At 37.2% G+C, this 13276-nt stretch overlaps 1 pseudogene; it reads left to right on the top strand.

The window, feature by feature from the left end:
• Window positions 1–5376: 5376 nt before the first annotated feature.
• On the top strand, window positions 5377–11655 carry LOC112172339 (annotated as a pseudogene).
• Window positions 11656–13276: the final 1621 nt, after the last annotated feature.

Genomic DNA, 13276 nt, shown 5'->3' with positions numbered 1-13276 from the left:
GTGGACTGTACCCACTATATCTCATCTTGACCCTCGTACTAAAGAAAGTGAAATTGAAGTACGAAGGATTCTGCACCTTCAAAGTATTGCTAACGCAATGCCTGATGCATTCACTGACACAGCAAAAGTGACAAGATCACATATCCCAGCAATAAATGCACCGGCAAGAATTAATGTCCAAATTGGACAAAATAATGTGGCGGCCAATGAGCCATCTACTGCACGCCTGAAGCGTGGCAGACCTGTAGGTTCAAAAGATTCAGTTCCTAGAAAGAGGAAAACAAAGGCACATCTGAATCCTAATGAAATCGCCCCTGAAGAGAATATTGGGCAAGACATTAATGTCCGATCCACAATTCATGATTCTGTGACTACAGAAGAGGAAAATGACATCGGTGAGACACCAGCCCATGAAGAGGCTCAGGTACCTGAAAATAAGGAAATTTCTGTAAACTACGTGTACACCAATGAGTTGTGGGATCGTAGAGATATGATCATAGACAATATATTCTCATTCGCAGTAGCTACTGAAATAATAAAAGGCGATGACACTGAACCTCGCTCTGTTAATGAATGTAGACAGAGACATGACTGGCTCAAATGGAAAGATGCAATCCAAACTGAACTAAATTCTCTAGAAAAACGCAGTGTTTTCGGACGTGTTGTCCAAACACCACCCAATGTCAAACCGGTTGGATATAAATGGGTATTTGTGAGAAAGCGTAATGAGAAAAATGAGATTGCAAGATATAAGGCGCGACTTGTTGCGCAAGGTTTTTCAAAAAGGCTTGGGATAGATTATGAGGAAACATATTCTCCCGTAATGGATGCTATCACATTCCGCTATCTAATAAGTTTAGTAGTTTCAGAAAAACTTGATATGCAACTTATGGATGTTGTTACTGCATACCTATACGGTGAGTTAGATACTGATATCTACATGAAAGTCCCAGAAGGACTTAGGTTGCCTGAAGCAACTACAAAACCACGCAGTATGTACTCAATCAAACTGAGACGATCCTTATATGGATTGAAGCAATCTGGACGAATGTGGTACAACCGCCTCAGTGAGTATCTACTTAAGGAAGGATATGTCAATGATCCTATATGTCCTTGCGTGTTCATTAAGAAATCAAATTCTGGTTTTGCAATAGTCGCAGTTTATGTCGATGACATGAATCTGATTGGAAATTCTTCAGAACTTGAAAAAACTGCTGAATATTTAAAGAAAGAATTTGAAATGAAAGACCTTGGAAAAACAAGGTATTGCCTTGGGCTGCAAATTGAGCATTTGGATAGTGGGATTCTTGTCCATCAATCTGCTTATACAGAAAAAATTCTGAAGAGATTTGGTATGGAAAAGGCTCACCCACTGAGTACCCCAATGGTTGTTCGGAGTCTTGACACTATGAAAGATCCATTTCGTCCAAGACAAGATGACGAAATTATCCTTGGTCCAGAAGTACCATATCTTAGTGCTATTGGTGCCCTACTTTATTTGGCACAATGTACAAGACCAGACATTGCATTTGCAGTTAGTGTATTGGCAATATATAGCTTTGCTCCAACATCACGCCATTGGAAAGGCGTAAAAGACATTTTACGCTACCTTCGTGGTACAACATATATGGGTTTATTCTACACAAATAAATCTGTTGATAATCTCACGATTGTTGGATATGCTGATGTAGGATATCTCTCTGATCCGCATAGAGGTCGCTCTCAAACAGGATATGTTTTTACTTGTGGAGACACAGCAATTTCATGGCGATCATCTAAGCAAACACTCGTGGCAACTTCCTTTAATCATTCAGAAATAATTGCTTTATATGAGGCTGGCCGAGAATGTTTTTGGTTAAGATCCATGATTCGCCACATTCGAAGCACCTGTGATTTACCTTCAGTAACTGACAAACCAACAGTCATGTATGAAGACAATACTGCTTGTATTGCTCAGATTAAAGAAGGATTCATCAAAGGTGACAAGACTAAGCATATCGCGCCAAAGTTCTTTCACACTCATGAGCTTCAAAAGAATCAAGAAATTGCAGTGAAGCAAATTCGATCCGACGAAAACTTGGCTGATTTATTCACCAAATCTCTACCTAAGTGTACTTTCCAGAGGTTAGTGGAAGGGATCGGATTGAGACGACTCTCGAAGCTATCAAGCGACGCATGCAAAGATCAGGGGGAGATTGCAATCAGGGGGAGCATCAAGAAACATGCTACCTAGGACATATGCGCGTTGTGCTCTTTTTGTCCTTCGACCAGGGTTATTTTTATCCTACTGGGTTTTTGTTACCTGGCAAGGTTTTTAACGAGGCAACAATAAACGCGTCCAATACCATCATCAATGGGTGGACATCCAAGGGGGAGTGTTGTAAATATTATTTCTTATGTGGCTGTCCACGTTATTAGTTAGGGACCTACATGTAATATATCAATAGTTTAAACACTTATCATGTAAACCCTACCTCTATATAAGGGAGGCCTCTAAGACTGAATAATATACTTCTCTATTTTTCCCTTCATCTCTCTTTATACGTTTCTTACTCTCTATAAAGTAAGTCAATACTTTTTAACAATGGGGGAAATGATTCATCAAGATTTAGATTAGGGGTCGTCAATGGGCCGGGTCGGGCCGGGCCGGGCCTTGCTATATTTTTAAATAACTGCGGGTCGGGCTTTATTAAAAATCAAAGGATCCAAGCCCGTCCATATAAAGCGGGCCTTGCGGGCTTTTTCGGGCCGGGCCTTGCGGGCTTTATTTATAAATAAATATTTAAAGACACAAGTTTTTATTTTTTAATCAAGCTTTGGAAATTCAATGGATAATGATCAAATACAACCAAAGATAACATATTTATATAACTATATTTTACCAAAAAAATCTATATTTATATATAGATACTAATTTATTGATAAATAAATTTTTAAAGACACTAATTTTTTATAAATCTATATTTATATATCATACACTTCAAAGAGCAACCCCTATCAATTCAAAGAAAATGTAAAAACCGACCGTTTGATGAGTTTATTACAATAAATTATGAGTGTGGTAAAAAATTTAGCCAATTTCACCATATTTTCGAATCCGATCAGATTGGTCAACCGTAGTCACTTATATGTTTTATTGGTTGACCGATGGCGTGACAACCGCAAAACGTACTTATTTTTTCACATCGCATTTGTATATATTCCATCGATGGATGTGCGTGGACATAAGATAAAAAAATTAATTTTAATTACAAACACATTGGACTATACCAATTTTATTCCTAAAGTTGTATGACTTATACATTGCATTTAAATTGTTTAAGTTCATTCTAAAGCAACCATGAAGTGGAAAATGAATTCGGAGAAACCAACCGCTCGATGGAGAGATTGTAATGTTTTATGGTGGTTGTAGAAAATCCAGCCAATTTGGTTCTCGTTTCGAATTCGATCAACTAGGTCAAACGTAGTTACTCTTATAAACCTATATTTATATATCATACACTCCAAAGAGCAACCCCTATCAATTCAAAGAAAAAGGAAAAACCGACCGTTGGATGAGTTTATTACAATAAATTATGAGTGTGGTAAAAAATTTAGCCAATTTCACCATATTTTCGAATCCGATCGGATTAGTCAACCGATATGTAGAATATATATATATATATATATATATATACAGTCCGGCTACACTAAGGATGTCCTTAGTTTTTCTTAGGTACGAATTTCCGGTTTTCACCCACTTTCCGATTAAATTTTCACATCTTAACCGTTCAGTTTTTAGGTCCTAATGTATAGATAACCTCTGCAAAATTTCAGCCAAATTGGTGATCATTAAGGCATCCAAAACTGCAAATTACAACAATGTAAACGAACGGTTCCGGTTCGACAGATTCGGTTCGTTCGTGTAAATTGCAGTTTTGGACGCCTTAACGATCACCAAATTGGCTGAAATTTTGCAGAGATGATCCATACATTAGGACCTAAAAACTGAACGGTTAAGATGTGAAAATGTGATCGGAAAGTGGGTGAAAACAGTAAATCCGTTCCATAAGAAAAACTAAGGACATCCTTACCTGAGAAAAATCCTATATATATATATATATATATGCACATTAGCACATATTTTATATAGAAGTATAAAAACTTCCACACACACACATAGTCATATATATATATATATATATATATATATAAAGACACACACACACATATATATATATATATATTTATAAACACACACACACTATAGATATATATATATATATATATATATAAACACACACACAAATATATATATATATATATATATATCTATATGTGTCTATATATATATATATATCTCTCTCTCTATATATATAGACACATATAGATATATATATATATTTGTGTGTGTTATATATATCTATATATATATATATATATAACACACAAATATATATCTATATGTGTCTATATATATATATTTATAAACACACACACATATCTACTTATATATATAAACACACACACACACACACACACACACACACACACACATATATAATATTTTACGGGCTTTTACGGGCCGGGCCGGGTTTTTGCGGGCCGGCCCACTACCCACCGAGACGGGCTTTTTAACGGGCCGGGCTGGGCTTTTAGCCCTCAGGGCCGGCGGGCTTCCATCGGCCCACTTGATCCGCAGGCTTTTTGATGAGGCCTAATTTAAATACTCCTAATGATATGTAAACTTAAATAGGGTTGATTGCTTTTATCAAGGTCAGAACGACGCGGGTGTGGCTAACTTTTTACTTTGCATACGACTACCTGAATATATGGTAACATGTGGAATCTAATGATTTTCATCTTTGTTTCTTCATGCCATATAAATTTTATGTGCATGGTAGTGTGGTCTAACTTATTCATGGGATAAGAAGAAATATACGCATTCGAAAACTAATAATAAAGAGGAAAAATAAATTTATCTACAAACCATTTGGTAAGATGATTGTGAGGCAAAATGCCTATGCTAAAAATATATAGTAGTCACTTGATCCTTGTTTTGACCTGAATCAATCATATTGCGCTAATAATCTCTACTACAAAAACAAAGTGATCTCATTATTTTTGTCGGCATGTCGTTCGATCACACACTCTTATGTATTCTGAAATTTGTTGTACGGTTATAAAAAAATTAAAAAGAGCAACTAACAGTAATTCAACTTCACTTTATAAATTAAAGTGATCATATCTATTTTAAAATTTTAATATAATGTCTATGAAGGTGAAAATATTTTTCATTCAATTTCATATAATTTAGTTTATTAAAAAAATAAAACCTGTTTGGTTTTATTCAAGTAATGTGGTGCAAGAACAAATAAAAAACAATTGTAGAAATGAATCATTAAAAATAAAAATAAAAACCACTTCGACCCCTCCCTCCTCCAACATCTCTCCAGGTCCTTCTCTCTTCTTCTTCTTCAATCTCTCCCATTCTCCTTCCTATTCTCTCCTCCACACTTTTTCACTGACCTAATTCTAATTCCGGTGTTTGCAGAGTCGCTTCCACTGTAGACGCCGTCCTCTTATCACATCCCAACACATTCCACCTCGACGCGCTTCCCTACGCCGCGAAACACCTCGGCCTCGCCGATCAGTACCTCTCCCGCAAGGTAGGTGTGTATGCAACGCCAGTTGTGTGGAGAAAGTAGTGACTGAAGGTTTGGTTGGTGTTGAGTTTGCAGCAAGTTTCGGAGTTCGATTTGTTTACGCTGGATGATATTGATTCTGCTTTCCAAAATGTCACCAATTCTCAGCGTCATCATCTTACTGGTATGGTTTTCGTTGCGATTCGGATGGAAATTTATGGAGGGAATGCGTGTGTGTTTGTGTTGATATTTGTGGTTTTGTAGGAAAAGGACAGGGAATTGTAATCTCGCCTCATGTGGCTGGGCATCTGTTCGGAGGAACTGTGTGGAAGATAACTAAGGATGGAGAGGATGTTATATATGCTGTGGACTTCAACCGTCGAAAAGAAAAGTAAGTGCTTGCTCTTACTTCAACTACCTGCCGTGCTTCAAATTCAAATTCAAATTTGTACAAGTGTGTATATAGTGATGAGTATTTATAAAGAGGATTAAACTGCTTCATGCTGTGAAATTTTTCAGGCATTTGAATGGAATTAATCAGTCATCGTTTGTGCGGCCTGCTGTTCTAATAACAGAAGCCTATAATGCTTTGAACAATCAGCCTTATAGACGCCATAAGGACAGAGAATTTATAGGTACTTTGAGCTCCCAATAGACGACGAATTTTAGGCACATTGTGTTTTTCGTCTTGAAAATTGTTGTCTAGAATATTCTTCATGTTTGCCAAATGTCCTGCCGTTGTTATTCCCTTCTTCCTGTCACTAAAACATCAAACATGAATGTAATGAACAATGAAATATGCGTACAGATCATAAGATTATATACTGTTTCAATGCATGTGATTTTATTTTTCTTATCCCTTGATTTTTCTTTTTTTTCAGGGACTAAAAGAAGACTCTACGATCTCAGGGAAATGTTTCACTACCTGTTGATACCTCTGGGTGAGTTTTAGAACTTCTTCAAATATTGGAATCGGTTGGTAGGGAAAAGATAATGGCAGTTTTAGTTCTTGTTGACAATACAGTTATCTAGCCTGAGTCATCAAGTATTCCAATTGCTGATATTGGTTCTTCCCCTTGATTGCAGTGTTGGAACAAGGAAAGTTTGCCCTTTCCCATCTATTTCCTAACGTATGTTGCTTCTAGCACAATTGATTATGTCAAAAGTTTCCTTGAGTGGATGAGTGATGCAATGGCAAAGTCCTTTGAGACAACACGAGACAATGCTTTTATTTTGAAGCAAGTGGTCTTATATACAGTACTTGTGTAACCCCAGACAGTTTGAAATTTTGAATCACTGGTTTTATATAGTATAAGAAACCACTTTTGCTGAACCAAAAACACCCACTTATATGTATATATGCCAATGCTGCAGGCGTGTGAAACTTCTTGTTAACAAGAGCAAACTTGACAATGCTCCGGAAGGCCCAAAGGTATACCATATATACTTTGTGAAGTATTTATCTTTATGATTCCTATCAGTTTGAATGATGTTGACATTTGCATTCCCATACAGGTTGTTTTAGCATCCATGGCCAGTTTGGAAGCGGGTTTTTCTCACAATATATTTGTCGAATGGGCAACTGATGCCAAGAATCTTGTGCTTTTTACAGAACGAATTCAGGTAAAATCTGTAAAATCCTTGCGAGGCATTCTCCCTTTTTTGGCTAATGATATGATTAGCACTATTATTCTATATGTATTTTTCTGCATTAATATATACATTGACACCTTCAGCTGCTTATGTAGTTTGGCACGTTAGCTCGTATGCTTCAGGCAGACCCGCCTCCAAAAGCTGTTAAGGTTACCATGTCCAAGAGGTTGGAGAAGAGCTAATTGCTTATGAAGAAGAGCAGAACAGAATTAAAAAGGAAGAAGCTCTAAAGGCTAGTCTGATTAAAAGAGGAGGAGTTAAAAGCTTCTCATGGGGCTGATGTCAGCATGAGTGATCCACTGGTTATTGATACTAGCAATGCAGAGTCTTTGCCAGATGGTACGTTAAAAATGATAGTAATCATAAACTTATTATAATGATCTGCACTTTTCGAAAGATATTTGTAAGCATTCAAGATACCCTTCTTTATTTGGAAATATTCTATAAGAGCACCAAATCGTTATTTATCTCATTGTTACTTTGTCAGCTGAAATTTTCCTTGCGAGATCTTTTCATCTGCATTATTATATATGGCGTTTCTTTTTACCATTTTACTTGTATACTTGGAACTATGTGGATGATTATTCATAAACTAAAAATGTTTGGTTCCAGTGTGGAGGTGATAAGTTTCCTTAGTTTGTCAAATGTAGTTCACATTGGAAATTGTCCTCGTTAAAGCTTATATACTTGTATATTTTGTTGCAGTCATCTATCCATATGATTGTCTAGTTAGCAATTGTTTCAAATGAACTCATTGTTTGGCTGACCTTTGAAGCTAAGTATTCTTCCATTGTGCTCTAGGATCATTTTCATCAAAGTGCATTTCCACAATTTATTTAGATTTTCTGTCTGTAAAGAATTGAAGATTGATGCTATGATAGGAATTATACGTTGAGATGTATTTTAGTTTTCTTTTCCAAGATTATATACAGTATAAAATTACACTGATTACATCTCATGTATGGTGTATATAATGAGCTTTTCTGATTCTATGTTATAGCAGTGGCTCCACGTGGTGGTGGATGCAGAGACATTTTAATCGATGGATTTACTCCTCCTTCTACCAGTGTTGCCGTATGTTTCCCTTCTATGAAAATAATTCTGAGTGGGATGACTTCACAGTCATAAATCCGGACGATTATGTTATCAAGGATGAAGACATGAACCAAGGAGCAGCGCTTGTGAGTTTTTATTGAGAAATATCTGGTTATTGATTTTGTGCAACGTTTGATTATTATTTTCTAAATTTTAATTATTCAGCTTCAGAGTGAAAACTTGGATGAGGAATATTTAGTATTGCTCATTTTGTCAATTTCTTGAGGTTTAATATATTTTATATGGGGTGGAGATGTTTTGGGGTTTCACAAAGTGAAGGAATTGACAATTTGAGCGGAAAGTGGAACCTATTGGCTAAGTTTTCCATCTGACTGAAGAAAAAGAAATGTTGCGGGCTGAGGGAAAGAAGGTAGAGATATAGATAGGTTTCTTGCTCAATCTTCTCATTTCTAACTGTGCTGCACCAATGGAGAGAGAAAGGATGTAGAGAAATAGAAGAGGGAAAAGAAGAGTGGAAGAGAGCATGATGAAGAATAGAAACCCTACTGGTGTGATGCCTAAGTTCTCTGGGTGTGATGCCTAGAAAGTAGAAACCCTACTGGTGTGATGCTGGTAGTTCTATCCCTTCTCTTCCTCAGTTTCTTATTCTAAATCCCTTGTCTTTCTAACAATTGAGACTGCTGCAAATAAACTCTAGTATTGCAGTTCTTTTGCTACTTGTCCTGCATCAGAGCAACAGGTGTCCATTCAATCTCAAAAATCTAGTCCGTGCGGAAAGTTGCATCTTGGCCTATTTTTGAAGGCACTTGACATGAGTCATAGTGAAGTTCTTTTATGAGCTCTTATAAACTTCACCCATTACTGGTTTCTTCTCGAGTCTTTTGAGTAAATGTTAGTCAACAGTCATCATGTGATTTCCTTTTTTTCCGGTTATTTTGATTTATCAAAAGAAACTTTTCCATGCTTCTGTATGCCAAACGTTCCTTAGAGTGTGAAACATAGATTTATAAGTATCACTCTGCAGTTTATGTCTGTGTGCTACATTTAAGTCTCATCATCCATCTTAGGTTGGAGGTGATATGGATGGAAAAATTGATGAAGCCTCTGCTAGTTTAATACTCGACTCAAGGCCTTCGAAAGTTGTGTCAAGTGAATTGACTGTAAGTTGATGCCTGTTAAATTAGTTTATAATTTACTATTCTTGATATTCTCTGCAACTAAGTTGTATATTGGTGTTTATTTTCCATCTAATGCAGGTACCAGTGAAGTGTTTACTGATATATATGGACTTTGAGGGCCGTTCTGATGCGAGATCTGTCAAATACTTAAATCGATTCTTTCCCATATGGCTTCTCTAAAGTTTGTACGGTAATGCTTTTCTGTGCTTTACTTTTATTTTCACCCAAACTTTTTTCAGAATGGATTGAGTTGTTTTGTGTCTTCTGCTTTAATAATTACCCAATCAAGCTTTCATTAATTACCCTGCCAAAAAGAGAAATGATAAGTACGTATCGTTAATTGTAGGTTGTTGATATATTATGTTTATTGTCTTAAAGGTTTTGTTCATCTTGTATACCTCCACCCCAGCATGCAATGATCATATTAGTTATGTAATTATGTGCATGATGATGGCCTGTTACATGTTAAAACTCGGCTTTTTCGTTTTATTTTCCCCTGTGGAGCTATGACATGATAAAATTCTTTAGACCAAAAGAAAACCCTCGAGTGGTTTTATCTACTTACTTTCTTGGGTTGTACCAATAATGGCGGTGAGGGACTCTTCTCTTCTCGTGTACGATATAATTCTAGACTTTTTTTTTTCCCTCTTTTGGTACAATTCCAGATTGTCCATTACGATTGCCAAATATCATGTACTGGAAGTAGATTAACTGGAATCAGATGGCTGTTTAGTTAATTGTCTAAACTCTTTTTCATCTTATCAGCTCTAGAAATGTGCTCATGGTAAATCTATAACTCTTTTTAAGAATTTATTTTTTTTCCAGATATTTTGGTTTTACTTATTTGATATGAGATTAACTTATAGTTATGGTATATACTTTTTTCTTGAAGGTTTTGGTTCATGGAACAGCTGAGGCCACTGAATATTTGAAGCAACACTGCTTGAAATATGTTTGCTCTCATGTATATGCTCCTCAACTTGAAGAAACAATTGATGTCACATCTGTTTTATGTGCTTATAAAGTAATACCAGAATTTCTTTCTGTTTTGTTGATCTGTGACTCAGAAATCACAATTCTCTCCATTTCCCATTATGTTGTAATGCAGGTTCAACTGTCCGAGAGGCTCATGAGTAACAGAATCTTTAGGAAGGTAAGCATTCAAGTGTCAAGATTTATCTTATGTTGTCTATATCTTATCCCTCGTAACGATTTGATGTATAGTGTTGTCTATATCTTATCCTTGCTAACAATTTTGGTGTAAATATACAGCTTGGTTCGATTCTTATGTAGGGAAGACAGAAGACGAAATGCTGTCTTTACTACCCTGCTCAACCCTAGCTCCCCACACAAACCAATCCTAGTCAGTGACTTAAAAATGGCCGATTTAAAGCAATTTCTTGCTGATGACGGTGTCCAGGTACCATTTTCAGGCATTTCCTCACTCAGTAACATAACAAATGATTTCTACCTAGTGTTTTTAAGCCCAGATCTAAGATAAAGGTCTTCCAAAATAGTATTCTGAAAACTATGGTCGTTTGATGAGTGATGACCTTAATTGACAGGTTGAATTTGCTGGTGGGGCTTTGCGATGTGGTGAATATGTGAATACGCAAGGTTGGGGATGCAAGCCATAAGGTGACGCAACACATGCATTTATATACTGGATTTTTGCAAACTACAACAGCCATTTATTGCATGGACTAATGGATGTAAAGCCCGACTTGCTTAATTATGTCTGTTTTGTAGGGTGGTGGTGCTGGTTCGCAGCAAGTTGTGATTGAAGGACATGAAGGTCCAGCATGTGAGGATTATTACAAGATACGGGAATATCTCTATTCGCACTTTTATTTTCTTTGAGAAACAATTTAGGAAGTTTTGGGGTTAGTTGGAGCCTGGAGCCTAAATTCTTTTAATTAGACTGGGGCTGGGTGTAGTAGATGATCACTAACTAGCATCTATTAGTTAAGGGGTGTTCGTTTGACCTATGAAAAACTTTACGGAACTCATTGAGGCCTATTTGTATTGCAGCCTCAAATCGAGTATTCCCCAGTGGGCGAAAGTCCCCATTTGTAACACAAAAGTAGAAAACAATTCCATTACCTGACTTCCATATAATCCCATTTATATCCATATTTGTGAAAGTATGTAAGATATCCCAGGAACAGAAGTTTTTTTTTTTTTTTTTTTTTTTTTTTTTTTTTTTTTTTTTTTTTTTTTTTTTTTTTTTTTTTTTTTTTTTTAAGGAGAAAGGGATTAGGCGATATTAGTTCCTCGGAGACAGACAATGTAGGGCACAAGTCCCACCCTCAAACCCGAAGGTGAAGGGTCTGCCCCACTCTGGGAACCCACCGCCCGTCCCCCAACTCAATTTATTAAAAAAAAGAAGAATAATACATCGTCCAAGAGATAAAACACAATTAACCACGAAATAAAAGAGAGGGAAACTTCCCCCTCATGAACAAATCTACAAAAAGAAAAAACCAGCCACATAAGTGAAAACTGGACACACGAAATATGCCAGAATTGTGGTTGCGCCTGCATGTAGATGCATATGAAGCTAACTTTGCGCACGACCTCCTGGGAATAAAAGCCTCTGAGAAGGAGCGGGCAATAAAGGCAGACGAACATAATCATCTCAGCAACCTGTGAAGCGATAACTTGGGAGTCCCAAAAAATCCGCCTGCAAGTACCTGTGAAGCTCTGCAGGAGGGCTAGGATACCAGGTAAATGAGTGTTTTGAAACACCTAAGTTTGCCATCTTATCTGCAGCTGCATTCCCTTCCCTAAAAATATGAGTTCTACGAAATTGCATTTGCTGAATGTTCTTCAAGCAGTTTTGCCATCTAACTCTCAAGTCCCATGGAGGAGAGAAAGAGTTGGAGGAGAGAGATGCTAAAACACTAGTAGAATCACTTTCCAACCACAAAGTAGTCCAACCTCTAGTGAGAGCAACTTCAATAGCCACAATAACAGCATAAAGTTCAGCATAAAAGGAAGAATTGCAACCCAGAGGTTGGCAAAAACTCCCTAAATAAACCCCAGAAGCATCGCGAAAAACTCCTCCACAAGCTGCAGGACCAGGATTACCTTTCGCCAGACCATCAGTGTTAACTTTAACCCAAGGAGGGAGGGGGGGATAGGACGCGTTGAATCTTGGGTGCTTTACGAGGCTTGGGGCACACCCCAAGGGAAGAAAGAAGGCGGGAATCCAGGACGCCTTTATAGTAACCAGGAACAAGAGAACCGAATTGCCGAATCCATGCCATAATTGAACAACATAGAGTAGAAAAAGTAGGGGAACGATTATCAAACCTGAGTCTATTTCGCGCCTTCCAAATTTCCATGAAAGTAAGCAAACCGGCTGCCAACCACAAATTATAAAGCTGAGGGGAAAAACCCTTGTGACAAAAGCCAGCCCAAAAATCCAACAGAGAGTCATAAGCAGGAAATGAGGTTCCAAACTGAGTTGCCAGCCATCCCCAGAGATGATGGGAGAAAGGGCAGTGTAAAAATAAGTGTAAAGCTGACTCTGCCGAACTGTTGCATAATTGGCAGATGGACACTATCGGAATCCCACCTCTTTTCAGCCGATCATCAGTGGGCAAGCGATCTAAGAGAATCCTCCAAGCCAAGAAAGAAAATCGTGGAGGAATGAAAGAATGCCAAATAGTAGAAGCCCAGTCTCTCGAAATAAAATGTCGTCTAAGCAAGTTATAAGAATCAGGAAAGGTCTTGGAGCTAGGTCTCGTCACAGGAAAGGTA

This window comes from Rosa chinensis, chromosome 1 (assembly GCF_002994745.2).
Source record: "Rosa chinensis cultivar Old Blush chromosome 1, RchiOBHm-V2, whole genome shotgun sequence".
NCBI lineage: Eukaryota > Viridiplantae > Streptophyta > Magnoliopsida > Rosales > Rosaceae > Rosa > Rosa chinensis.
Note: the sequence above shows the minus strand (reverse complement) of the source record. Positions and strands in the feature narration are given on the sequence as shown.